The sequence below is a fragment of the Hemitrygon akajei genome, chromosome 7, assembly GCF_048418815.1.
Source record: "Hemitrygon akajei chromosome 7, sHemAka1.3, whole genome shotgun sequence".
In the NCBI taxonomy this organism is placed as follows: domain Eukaryota; kingdom Metazoa; phylum Chordata; class Chondrichthyes; order Myliobatiformes; family Dasyatidae; genus Hemitrygon; species Hemitrygon akajei.
In genome coordinates, this window is record NC_133130.1 from 38433796 (window position 1) to 38448270 (window position 14475).

At 39.4% G+C, this 14475-nt stretch overlaps 1 long non-coding RNA gene across 4 annotated transcripts in view; it reads right to left on the reverse strand.

Moving 5' to 3' along the window:
- LOC140730361 (uncharacterized) overlaps positions 1-14475 on the reverse strand; it is a 53291-nt gene that overhangs the window by 18042 nt on the left and 20774 nt on the right. For all 4 annotated transcript variants that reach the window (XR_012099569.1, XR_012099567.1, XR_012099566.1 and 1 more), the window contains exon 3: positions 7350-7505. This is a non-coding gene — a long non-coding RNA (uncharacterized lncRNA). The remainder of the gene's footprint in view (positions 1-7349; positions 7506-14475) is intronic.

The window sequence follows — 14475 nt, forward strand, 5'->3', positions numbered from 1 at the left end:
TCAGCTTTAAATACAGTGACTTGGCTTCCACAACCATCAGTGGTAATGAATTCCACAAATTCACTACCCTCTGCTTAAAGAAATTGCTCCTCATCTCAGTTCTAAATGGACATTCCTCTGTTCGGTGACTGCGCCCTCTGGCCCTAGTCTCACCCACTATAGGAAACATCCTCTCGATATCCACTCTATCTAAGCCTTTCAATATTTGACAGTTTTCAATGAGATCACCCCCCCCCCCCCCATTCTTCTAAAGTCCAGTGAGTACAGGCTCAGAGCCATCATCACGCCTCACATGTTAACCCTTTCATTCCCGGAATCATTCTCATGAACCTCCTCAGAACCCTCTCCAATCCCAGCACATCTTTTCTTAGATAAGTAGCCCAAACCTGCTCACAATACTCCAAGTGCAGTCTGACCAATGTTTTATAAAGCCTCAGCATCACATCCCTACTGTTATATTCTAGTCCACTCAAAATAAATGCTAACATTGCATTTGCCTTCTTTACCGCTGACTTAACTTGCAAGTTAACCTTTAGCTACTCCTGCACAAGCACTTCCAAATCCCTTAGCATCTCTGATTTTTGAACTTACTCCCCATTTAGAAAACAGACTATGCCGGTATTCATGCTACCAAAGTGCATGACCATACAATTCCCTTCACCATATTCCATCTTCCACTGCTTTGCCTATTCTCCTGATCTATCTAATTCCTTTCGCAGACTTCCTGCTTTCTCAACATGAACTGTCTCTCCACCTACCTTTGTGTCATCCACAAACTTAGTCACAAAGCCATCAATTCTGTCATCTAAATCACTGACATATAACGTAAAAAGAATTGGTACCTACACTGACCCCAGCGGAAACCCGGCAACCAACTAGAATAGGCTCCATTTGTTCCCACTCTTTGACTCCTGCCTCTCAGCCCTTCTATCCATATTAGTATTTTTCATGTAATACCATGGACTCTTATCCTGCAAAGAAGCCTCATGTGTGGCACCTTACCAAAAGCCTTCTGAAAACCCAAGTAAACACATTCACTGACTCTCCTTTGCCTATCCTGCTTGTTTTTTCTGCAAATAATTCCGACAGATTGGTTGGGCAAGCTTTCCCCCCATGGAAACCATGCTGACTTTTAACTGTGCCTATTTTATCCTGTGCCTCCAAGTACCCCAAAACCTCATCCTTAATAATGAACTCATTCTTTTTCACACACTTTTATTCTGTAACTACTTGAAAACACAATAAAAAAAGTTTTTTTAAAAAAAATGAACTCCAACCACTGAGGTCAGGCTAACTGGCCTATAATTTTTTTTCTTCTCCTTCCCTCCCTTCTTGAAGAGTGGAGTGACATTTGCAATTTTTCGGTCCTCTGGAACCATTCAATAATCTAGTGATTCTTGAAAGATCATTACTAATGCCTCCAAAATCTCTTCAGCTACCTCTTTCAGAACTCTGGGGTATAGTCCATCTGGTCCACATAACCTATCTGCCTTCAGACCTTTCAGCTTCCCAAGCATCTACTCCTTAGTAATAGCAACTACACTTACTTCTGCCCCCTAACACTCTCTAATTTCTGGCATACTGCGAGTGTCTTCCACAGTGAATACTGACGCAAAATACTTAATAAGTTCCCCTTCCATTTCTTTTTCCCTCACTACTATCTCTTCAGCATCATTTTCCACTGGTCCAATATTCGCTCTTGACTCTCTTTTACTCTTTATATATCTGAAAACAACTTTTGGTATCCTCTTTTATATTAATAACTAGCTTCATATTTCATCTTTTCCCTCATAGCTTTTAGGTGCCTTTTGTTAGTTTTTAAAAGCTTCCCAATTCCATATCTTCCCATTAATTTTTGCTAAATACTATGCCCTCTCTTTTGCTTTTATGCCATTTTTGATTTCCCTTATCAACCATTTTGCCTCATCCTACTTTTATAATACTTGTTTATCTTTGGGATGTATCTATCCTGTGCCTTCAAAATTCCAACAGCAGCTCCAGCCAATGCTGTTCAGCTGTCACCCCTGTTAGTGTCTCCTCCAATCAACTTTGGCCAGCTCCTCTCTCATGCCTCTACAATTCCCTTTACTCCACTGTAATACTGATACATCTGACTTTAGCTTCTCCCTCTCAAACTGCAGTGTGAATTCCATCATATTGTGATTGCTCCCTTCAAAGGGTTCCTTTATCTTAAGCTTCCTAATCAAATCTATTCCATTACACTATATCCAATCCAGGACTGCCTTTCCCCTAATGGGCTCAATCACAAGCTGTTCTAGAAAGTTATCTTGTAGGCATTCTACAGATTCTCTCTTGGGATCCTGCACCAACCTGATTTTCCCAATCTACCTGCATATTGAAATCTTCCATGACTATCATAACATCACCTTTTTTACATGCCTTTTCTATTTCCCATTGTAATTTGTATCTCTTCAGAGGCCTATATATAACTTCCATCATGATGTTTTACCCTTGCAATTTCTTAACTATGCCCACAAGGATTATACATCTTCCAATCCTATGTCACTTCTTTCTAAAGATTTGATTTAATTTCTAGCTACAGAGCCACCCCAACCTCTCTGCCTATCTGCCTGTCCTTTTGATGCAATGTTTATCCTTCGATGATAAGCTCCCAACTATGATCTTTCAGGCATTACTCAGTAATGCAACACCATACCTGCCAATCTCTACTTATACTACAAGATTATCTACCTTATTCAATATACCTTTTTCGATTTTGCCCCGATATTACAATTCAACTCATCCCACTGACTGCAATTTTGCCCGTCTTTCCTCACAGTCTCACTACACACAGCATCTACTTGTATACCAACTGCCCCATCCTCAACCATATCACTGCAGTTCCCATCCCCTGCCAAATTAGTTTAAACCCAAAACCTCTAGGAATCCTGCCCACAATGATATTGGCACCACCCCCCACCCCCACTGGATTCAGGTGTAACCTGTCCTAAATAAATACTTCTCATCCGCAGTCTGAATGGAGAAGGATATTATAATTGTTTAATTCAGGAAGATGGGTGACAGAATTCTAAAACAAAATTAATTTACATAAAGTGGAGTAATGAGATGTATCCAGTGGCTAAGCAAGGCAGAGGAGAGGACTGCTGATGTCCTGTAGAGAAGTTTTTAATTCTTCTCTGGCCACAGGAAAGGTACCCTGTGACTGAAGGACAATGAATGTGACAAGAAGGGCAGCAAGGTAATTATAGGTTGGTTAGTCTAATTTCAGTGCAGGGAATATATTGGAACAATTTCTGAAGGACAGGATTAATGTGCACTTGGATTCGATCTGTAAAAGTCAGTGTGACTTTATTAAGGGAATGTCCTGTCTGACTAATTTGATTGAATTTTTACAGGAGGTGGGTTGATGAGAGCAGAGCCTAAATTGATTTCAATAATGATAGTGCCCCACATGACAAATTGATGCAAAAGGTTAGAGCCCATGAGATTCAAGCCATTTGGCAAACGGAATCAAAACATGGTTATCGAAGACAATGGGTGATGGTTGACAGTTGTTTTTGTAACTGGAAGTCTGTACCTTCAATTATCAATGCTAGGACCCTTGCTGTTAATTATACACATCAATGATCTGGATGTGCATATTGAAGGCATGCTGATAGCTTTGCAGGTTACCTGATGATTGGGGGTGTTGATAATGTGCACGTAGTCTTTGGCTGAAAAATGATGTTGATGAGTTGGTAGGATGGACAGAGAACTGGCAAATGAATGTAATTGAAAAATGTGAGTTGATACATTTTGGGAGGTCTAAAAAGGAAAGAATATGTAGGGTAATGGTGGAATTCTCGGAAGTGATGAGGAACAGAAGGACCTTGGTGTACACCTTAAGATTACCGAAAACAGGAGAGGTAGAAAAGTGATTAAGAAGGAATAGATACTTGCCTTCTTTAGCTGCAAAACATAATATAAAGCATCAAAATTATATATAATTCATTCATTAGGCCACAGCTGCAGTACTGTTTACAGCTCTTGTCACCACTTAATAGTAAGAATGTGATTGCACTGGAGACACTGCAAAGGATATCCATCAGGACAAGGCCTGTGTTGGAGCTTTTCAGTTTTGAGAGTGATTAAGATTGGTTTACCTTCTTGCTAGCAGAGAAGGCTGGGACAATACAAATAGGAGAAACAGGAGTCCAAATAGGAGAGGCATAGATGGAGGAGAAAATGAGAAGCCTTTCTTTTTAGGATGTATATATCTGACCAGAGGACACAACTTTAAGATTAGTGGTATGAGATTTATAAGGAATTTAAGGAAGAAATTGTTCATATGGAGAGTGGTTCACATCTGGAATGTGCTATCTGGAGGTGGTGGTTGAGGTGATCTCACAACATATCAGAAGTAATAAAAACAGAAAATAATATATCATTGGGGGTGGCGGTCAGGCAGCATCTTTTGAAAGACACATCAATTTGTTTTTTTAAATTTTCGATCTCCAGCATTGGCATTTTGCTGTATTAAAATCGGAAAAGTATTTAGATCAGCACGTTGCATCCCATGGAATCAAAGGCTGTCTCTTGGAAATCGGGATCAATAAAGATCAGTACTTGATAGCCAGTGAGCCGAAGGGCCTGTTTCGGTCTTCTTTGTCTATGATTCCAAAATACCTCAATCCACCCTATCAGTTCCTTTTACAAGCTTGAAAGTTGTAATCTCATTGGCATCGCTTACTCACGTTGCTTCTTGCCAAAGGGTAAGGTACCTTACATTTCCCAGCTGGATGTACTGTAAAAATGTTGAGAATCCCACTCCATCCCTTTCCCTCCCAGCTCATGTGCGTTTAAGTAATCTGCTTACCCCATTGGTCTCTGTGGAGTGAGAGCAGACCCTTGTACCTCGTGACCTGGACTAACTAAAAGCTCTCCATCTCCCGACTCTGACCAAGGGTGAATAAGACCTGATATTTTATCTTTATAGTTCCTGCACACTAAGCTTTCGGATCTTCCAATGGAATGACTTTTACACGACCCCATTCTGCAAGTGGATCCTTCCGTGCGGCTCCTGGCCCATTGAATCATTGGGGGTGCATTTCAGCGAGTCGGGAAAAGGTGAGAGCCATGCCCCTGTACCGATTGGTTCTCGAGCATAACTAAATATGTCAAAACATGGGGGGGGGGGGTCAGTTTTGTAAATGAGCTGCGTATTACTCACTGTCACTGTGTTAACCACGTTTATAGTTTGCAGCTATATTCAATAAATACATGGCGTTCCTCGGTGGTTACTGGGGTCAGGTGGACAAGTGGATTCCGGGTCCTCGAGGTGGCCGTTTCCATCACCTTGGGCTTCCATCATATTTATCCCGATCCTGCAAGCAGTCATTTTCATCGCGAAAAGATATTTAACAGAAATCCATCTATTCTGATTTCTTGTGTAATTTAATTACGGGGAGGAGAAAGGAACAGGGGACTGCGTTCAGAATTAGAGAGGGCTTCTTTGGGCAAAATCGGCAGGTAGGTTGGGCCGCGTGGCCGGTGCATTCCCAGTAATTCCTACCAACAGTGGTATTGTTCACTGCGGATGAAACGGATATTCGGATATTTCATTTTCGAGGGGATTCTGTATTTTCGCGCATTCAGATTCTTGCTGTGAAAGTGATGATAAAGCAAACAATTTATCCTTCATACTCTGCATTAATCCATTACTCGGAGCTTTTACCCCTTTGTATAATGACCTCATTATTCATATGAATTCGTAAGTTATAGATTACTCAGGCAAGGGACTGGGATGGTAAATACATTAATACCTTGAGCATTTCTCTATTGAGATTTCGTCATTTAATTGAAAGACTGTTTGGTTGAGAGCGCGTTTGCTATAAATTCAAATGCATTAAGCTTGGAAGAAGATGTGAACACCTGGATAATGGGCAGCGCATCATTAATGTTTTACCGCAGTATTACAAAGAATTGCCGTGTGAAAACGTTGGAGGGTACACTGAGGTTTACAGCAGCCAACGTTTGTATAATTTTCGAGTTAGAAATAGGAAATCAAAAAATTCCTGTACAAACTGAAAGAAGATTCTCTTCATTTTATTTTATTCATGGAAAAATTAAGTGCTCTAGGTTCTGCGTGATCATTTGAAATGCTGATATATTTATATCCTCTTTGTGTGTGTGTGTGTGTGTGTGTGTGTGTGTGTGTGTGTGTGTGTGTGTGTGTGTGTGTGTGTGTGTGTGTGTGTGTGTGTGTGTGCGCGTGTGTGTGTGTGTGTGTGTGTGTGTGTGTGTTTTCAGAAACAATGGAGAGATACTTAGCCCACTTTGTATGTACCTTCCAGTGCACCAGTCCGCATTTTGGTGGCGTTTAGTGGAAAGTTATTGTGTATGGGGCATTGCATTATAGTAAGTTTTGCAACAATGATGGTATTATTTACTGTCACACTGAGATCACACCAATTATTGATTATTCCAAATATTACTCCATGAATTGTAAAACTACTTCAATAATACGTCAATGGCTCTCAAACCTTAGACCGCAGGATTAGGACACCAAGTGCCTGCAAACGTCACAATCAGCAGTAACCACTCCGCATGTAGTAGAGAACTGGACCACAGTCCCACTCCTCGTGTAATACGGACCTGGACTGCAGTCCCACTCCTCGTGTAATACAGACCTGGACTGCAGTCCCACTCTGCGTGTATTGCAGACCTGGACCACAGTCCCACTCCTCGTGTAATACAGACCTGGACTGCAGTCCCACTCTGCGTGTATTGCAGACCTGGACCACAGTCCCACTCAGTGTGTAATACAGACCTGGACCACAGTCCCACTCCTCGTGTAATACAGACCTGGACTGCAGTCCCACTCCTCGTGTATACAGACCTGGACTGCAGTCCCACTCTGCGTGTGTTGCAGACCTGGACCACAGTCCCACTCCTCGTGTAATACAGACCTGGACTGCAGTCCCACTCTGCGTGTATTGCAGACCTGGACCACAGTCCCACTCAGTGTGTAATACAGACCTGGACCACAGTCCCACTCTGCGTGTAATACATACCTGGACTACAGTCCCACTCCGCGTGTAATACAGACCTGGACCACAGTCCCACTCCGCATGTAATACAGACCTGGACCACAGTCCCACTCCGCGTGTAATACATACCTGGACTACAGTACCACTCTGCGTGTAATGCAGAGCTGGACCACAGTCCCACTCCGCGTGTAATACCGACCTGGACTACAGTCCCACTCTGCGTGTAATACAGACCTGGAGTACACTCCCACTCTGCGTGTAATTCAGACCTGGATTACAGTCCCACTCCACATGTAATACAGACCTGGACCATAGTCCCACTCCGCGTGTAATACAGACCTGGAAGTTTATTGATATTCCTTCATAATTGTGGAGCTCCCAGCCAATGGCACTGTGGAAGTAGCTTCGCCCATGAGTGCAGTAGTTCAGGAACTTATTGTTTGTCTTCCAAAGGGCAATAATAGAACAGTATGTCTGGTCTTCTCCAGTAAAATCCTTATTCCACAGGAGAGTAAAACAAAACAAAATTAGATAATGATGTTGGAAATTAGTTTCTTTTGGAAATGAATTTACATGATCTCCATACCTCCCAAAATCTTTACAATGAAGAATAGCTACTAAGTGAATGCAGAAAACAGGTTATCAGCAAGGTACCCAAAAAACAACAAAACAAATTCCCAGAGACCCTGGATTTCATATATTCATCACTAAGTGGGTAAGTCTCTAGTTCATCTTTTGGTGACATCCTAAGAATCTTTCATTTCAACCTGGGAAGGTTTTCAGGAACTCCTGTTTAATTTCTCACCAGAGTGCTCGCACAGCCCAGAGTACAAAGTCCCTCTGCATTCTGCACAGTTGTCAGTGATGATTACTAATGCAAATTTCTTGAGTAGGGATTCCAGAATTGGAATTATGAAATATACAACTTGCTGATGTGCAGTAGAATGCAATAAAACAATTTTACTGGGGTTTGGTTATTAGGGTGGGGCTCTATATAATTAGGTATGAGCAATTTTGATAATCTAAGCATATTCTTGGGTACAGAAATAGAGACTGCATACTATGGAATATAAGCAAATGAAGAATGTCTTGAACAGGGATTTTAAGATTTTTGAAGGAATTTATAGGATAGATAAACTGAAAGTTTTACCACTGGTGTGGAATGGAAACAATATTAGAACCAAGCCACCAGAGGAGGTTATGAAATATTACTTCTAATGATTCTAGTAGTGTAAAACTTTCTCGTATAAAATCAACAATTTTCTAATCTAAAGTCAATCTGCTATTGCTATTGTGCATATAAAGGATATGCAGATGATACAGGTGGATTGATGAGATACATATCAGCCATGATTTCATTAAATTCCAGGCAGTTCAGAAGGGCTAAATGGTTTAGTCTCAAAATATTTCTATTCCAAATGTTTACATTTCTTTTCAGCTTTAGCCCTTGTATTTCTCTTATTGTGATCAGATACATATAAATAATAGTAACACCAAATAATAATTTCTCATATTTTAATTTGGTAATAACATTGTTGCACCTTGGCAGTATAATACTACGTGCAGCTGTACCTGTTACAATCAGGAACTCTGCCACAGAGGCTGGGCACCCTTACAGGTGGGCTGCTGAACAGGGCCAGCAATCAGACTCATGAGAATGCACATTCCACCCAATTAGTGGTTGTTTTTAACTCCCTCTCATTCCAGATTTGTGAAACCTTCAACAAAGCATGGCATCATCAGTGCTCCCTGCTTACCTTTGTCCTTATTCTGGGAATGTAGACCACCATTTAGATTGATGCTGTAAATGAGTGGTATTTATTTAGTGTTAACTTATTGCTTCCGAGCCATAGTTTCGGCATTAGCTTTCAGCTTGAGTTTTTGTTAATGGCCCTGTTGGCCTAGTGTTTATTGGTTTTCCTTTAATTTAGCACAGTTCTTACTAAAATTTAGTGAACTGCTCACTTGCTTCCGTGTCTCTGTCTCTGCAGTTTGGCCATCTGCCCACTCCCATCAGAAGGTTGAATCTTAAATACTTCCTTACAGCTTCAATCTAAATGGTGGTCTACTTTCCTGGAACAAGGATAGAAGTAAGCTGGGAGCACTGACATTGCTGTGATTTGGTCAAGATTCAACCATACTGGAACAAGAGGAAATGAGTTAAACACAATTGCAGTGAAATACTAGTTAGCTGGAATGTGCACACTTATGAGAAGGATTGTCAATCCTCATTCAGGAATCCACCTGTGAGGAAGCCCGGGCTCCACGGCAGTGTCCTTGGTTGTGGCAGTACCAGGTTCCACTTTGATACAGGACCAGATGTAATTCATGGGTTTTATTCTTGATGCATTTTATTTGTTCACTGTGTTTTCTCCTTGGCGGGTTTCATCTTAAATCTTGAGAATGAAATTATTAATCCATTCGCTTGGAGAAGAGCAGGATTCTAATTGTATCTTTGTCCTATCTTCTCATCAATACACTGCAGCAAAAGGTAAGAAGATATCTCATCTTTATAGTGGTGAAAGCCAGATATCAACTGATTGCAAATTGCCTCATTGGAAAGCCAATGTACCAGCTTTTGCTGTCAAGGGTAGGCTAGATTGAACTCTTATGACTGTGAAACAAGATTACTACTACAGAGTGACGGGTAATGAAATGTGGATGTAGGTATCTTACAGGATACTTGCTTAGTAGTTAGGGATTATATTACAACATCTTCTCACCAAGACAATCTAGAATGGAGGTAAAAAAATTCATCTTCAGAATCGGGGCAGAAATTCTTGCTTTCCGCTAGAGATTATTCCATCTAGATGCAAATGATCCATGGAATGCCACTTAAATATTGAGGACTGTATTCCAGTTTTCTCTATCAAAGATGAGTTTCAAGCTCGTCTAGTTTGGAGTCAGGAATTGCACTTTTGGGCAAGTGGTGCCTTATGCTAATACAATTAGCCCAATATTGGAAGATTAACATACCACTGATTGTTGGAAATTTGGAAATGTCCATCTATCAACAATATATTGTTCTGGTCCAAATCCGTAGACACTACATCCAAAAAAGCACACTAGCACCTCTATAGCCTCCAAAGGCTAAGGAAATTTGGCATGCCTCCATTGACCCTCAGAAAAGCCTCCCCTCCATTGACTCTATGTCCTTCCTGCTTCAATAGGAAAGCAACCTAAATAATCAAAAAATCCACCCACCCCTGTCATTCTCTCTTCCTTCTCTCATTGGGCATAAGACACAAAAGCTTGAAAACACACACCACCACATTCAAGGATAGTTTCTATGCCACTGTTGTCAGACTCTTAAATGGACGTTTTCTATGATAACTACCCACACATGATCTCTCACTCTACCTCATCATGGCTATTACACCTTTGTCTATCTACACTCCATTTTCTCCTTACTGTAAATGTAATGTAACACTATACTGCCTTTGTTAGGCTTTGATAACATACTTTTGGATGATTTTAATGTACCCTTGTTTCAGGGTGATCTTTATGGATTGCATGCAACACACAATTTTTCACTGTGTCTTGGTACATGTGCAAATAATAAACCGATTAGCAATACAAATTAGTTATTACCTTTGAGGAATTATTGGATAGAATTACAAATTTCTGCCATGTGTTACTAAAAGATAACACATAGCTTTTTAATACTTGGAGTTTTCTTCTAAAAACGATATTAATTTATAGTCACAATTATAGCTTGTCACAATTGTGAACATATCATCAGGTAAAAATGGACATATAATGCTAGATTGCAATCATACATTTTTAGTAAAGGAAAGTATTAAGTACCTCTTTCTTCGATTTTTTTTGAATAATATTATCATTTATTGAGCTTTAATGACATATTACTGTATGATAGCATAATATTTTATCATAGATTGCTGGCATGTTACTAGAGATAGCAGGTGTATCTTGTCATGCTTTTTTTGACATTCTTGATAATAACACACATACAGCATCATACAATGGCAAGATTGCTGGGGAATTAAACTTGCGCCCTGTCATAGTTTGGCATCATATTTCCAGGTATTATCTACATCATTTGATAACTAACTACAGCTTTTCACATTTTATATTATTTGTACATTGCGCACATTTTACATTGTTAGGCTTTGATAGCGTACTAGCAACTTAATAAGATGTATTTCATTTTAAAAAATATTACATATTTAATAAATAATATCAGTACCCGCGGATTGTAATGGGTAAGTAATTTTTTTTGCTCTATTAAGACCAATTACTCGACATAACAGCATTTTTTCTGCCACATTTAATAATGTTACAGCTCAGTGGTAAGACATAGTCTTTATTATATTACTAAACTATCTCCTATATATTTTAATGTACTGTTTGATGAAATAGGAGCAAAAAGACAGATGTTGTATTTCACTATGTTATATGATACTGAGAAATTTTACTTGGTGGCAAAACAGATTACTTTGCTGAGTTTGGCTCTATGTACTAAACCCTCAGAACAACATGATGTCACGTTTCATCTTGGTGATATATTGGTAAATAAAACATAAGAGTTGGAGAGTTTGATGGCCCGTCACTGGCCGAAATCATTCACGTCGATCTTGTCATTCCACGATGAGTTGTCAACGTTTGGACATGTTGTTGTTCTTGCTTCTTTCTAAAGGAGCTTCCCCCCCCCCCCCCCCACCCCCGGTGAGACAATGTGTGAAGCCAATGATCTTTGTGGTAGTTGAAAAAAAGCAGCCACTTATTTACCCCCAACTTGGGGAGGTGTGTTTCGAATGTATTGTAAATGGGGGCTGGGTGGAGGAAAGTAGTTTAGAGCTGTTAGACATACTCCTTTTAACTTTAAAAAAAAATATTTGTAAGTAGAAGTACAAAGTAAAATATGGTACTGCTTATGTTACATCAAACCTGAAATTACCAGAAGATGTAAGAAGAAAGGATATCGGAATGAAGAGATGATGCAATGATATTGGTTGTTTTCCTGTTTGGCAAGAGCTCACAAAAGGAAAACAAACATTCGGGGTGGCTGATGACATAGTCGGGAGAAAGCTGCAGCGAAGACGCTGAGTACATCCCCTGCAGGAAGGAAGTGGATTCTGAAGAAGGAAAACAAAAGATGGCAGCCTCTCTGACCGCTGCTTGAACCAGACCTCATCGCCACCAGCTGCTTCCCAGCAACTTCCCATTACCTTTCCGTGACACTTTACCCTCCTCTTTCAATAGCAAACGCCAATTTGTTCACTTAATTAAAACGTAAATACCAATTCAACGTAGACTCATCTCTCATGTAACTTATGCGTAAATGTTTTTAAGACTACGCTCCCAACAACCATTCAACACGACGATCTTTTGTCATTCGACCCGTTATGTAGGCGCATTCACAGCTTTCTGCTTCCCTCTCTGAGCCCCACGATGTTTTTCCAGCGTATGCAGGAGCACTGAAACCTACAAACATTGTAAAACAAAACCTTCAGTTTTATTGCAGTAGCCTCTTTACAATATAAATACTGTGGGTGAAACATTTGGAAATGAGGCGAAGTAATGAGAATGGAGGCTTGTGTTTCTTTGTGGAGGGCGGGGTAAGCAAAGTAAACCGCTTCTGCTGTCCAGACCACATATTGAAAACAGTGGCTTCAGTTGTTAACACAATGCTTCGAATCATCAGCGGCCTCCAGGCGACTTCAGTTGTCATCGCACTATCAAAGTAGTCAATGGCTGCCTAAGCTTATATGAAACTTATTATACAATGCGTCGTGGATATCAGAACTAGGCCGCTCCACGCTCTGTTTACATTTGCCCGTACGAAACAAGATGAGGATAATTTGGATAAATTGCTTGGAAATGGAGTCTGTTTAACTAAAATTAATTAATGGAACTATCTCTGATACGGACTAAGATTTTGCTTTTGCAACAAGACAATGGAGCCTATACATACTCAAAAAAGACAGAATTGTATGAATTGTTCCGAAGTCGTACGGTCCAGCCCGTGACACTTAGTTGCTGAACAGCAAAAGGTACTTTTCAAAAAACTTTTAAAAAAAGTATTGACCGTTGACCACATAACGCCTAGCACAAAAACCTAATGTGACAGCAGTTGTGCCCAAACTTATGTCCTGATACGCCATCACTACGGGACATCAATAAATGATTATTTAAATCAGCCATTAGGTACACACTAACTACATTAAAATTAATAAGCCAATCCCGCTTGTTAATGAGCGAAAGAAGATGCTATTGCAAACAGCTGTTCTCTATACATATTTTATATCATGTCAGATAATTAAAAATAAACATTTCAGGCTACGTGACTAACTATCACTAGTTAGGAAAGTTAAAACACTCTTGCAGAATTTTGGTGTATGTATTCAAAATTCAGCTCCCTGAATGACATGCCCGATAACATTTTATTTCAAAACTCGTTTCCCCTTGAAATACCTATTTGCTTCTTGGATGTTTTTGTAAATTCGTTTGCGTGTACTATAAATGTTTCTATTGTCTGAATTTTCCATACAATGTATTTAACCATGGCAATAATTTGACTTTCAATAGAATCGAATTGAATTTTAATTATGACATTTCTCCGAGCATGCTTCTTTGCAGACAATGATTTAGCAAACAAGCCAACTTAAAACAAATTAATGAAGTAATAAGAAGACAGACCAAACTTCGAAGTTGTTCGTTCTCACAGCCCCTTTGTTGGTATCACCAGCAAAGCTTAATTTAAGAAGCTCACATGTTAGTTTGGTAGATACATATAAGTAAACATTGTTTTATATTTGCAATAGCCACTAAAACAATTAAGATTTGTTAAGAGTTGAAAAATGAGCGTTGCTTAAAAATAACACAGTATTTTAATATTCTGCTCGTTCATTGTTAATCTTTAAAATATTAGAATAAATATTGAAATTGTGCCCGAAGTTGATTAATTAATCAAAAAGTTATGTGTTTTTAATACATATCTAAATCAATGTGGAAACTGTGGAAACTTTACTCTGCTTCCCTTTTCCTGTTGTATCTTATTGAAGTGAAAGAAGCAGAAGGTGAATGGATGTCCGTGCAGATTAATTACGAAACCAACATATCGTTTAAATCGGATAAGGTCGATAAAAAACCATATTTATGCATTCTTAAAATCCTAAAATACTTCATAACTCTAGCAAAAATTAAAGAAACGGTTCAAATGCTGGAAATCTAAAATATAAACAGAAGATGCATGAGCTATTCAGCAAGTTGTGCCGTATCAGTCATTTTTCATTTCTGAATCTTTCCAGATTTTGAACATACAAGTAAGCCATTCAAGTACTGCAAGCTCATGTAGATATCTAGGGTTTCCTTTCTTTCTTTCTTTCTTTCTTTCTTTCTTTCTTTCTTTCTTTCTTTCTTTCTTTCTTTCTTTCTTTCTTTCTTTCTTTCTTTCTTTCTTTCTTTCTTTCTTTCTTTCTTTCTTTCTTTCTTTCTTTCTTTC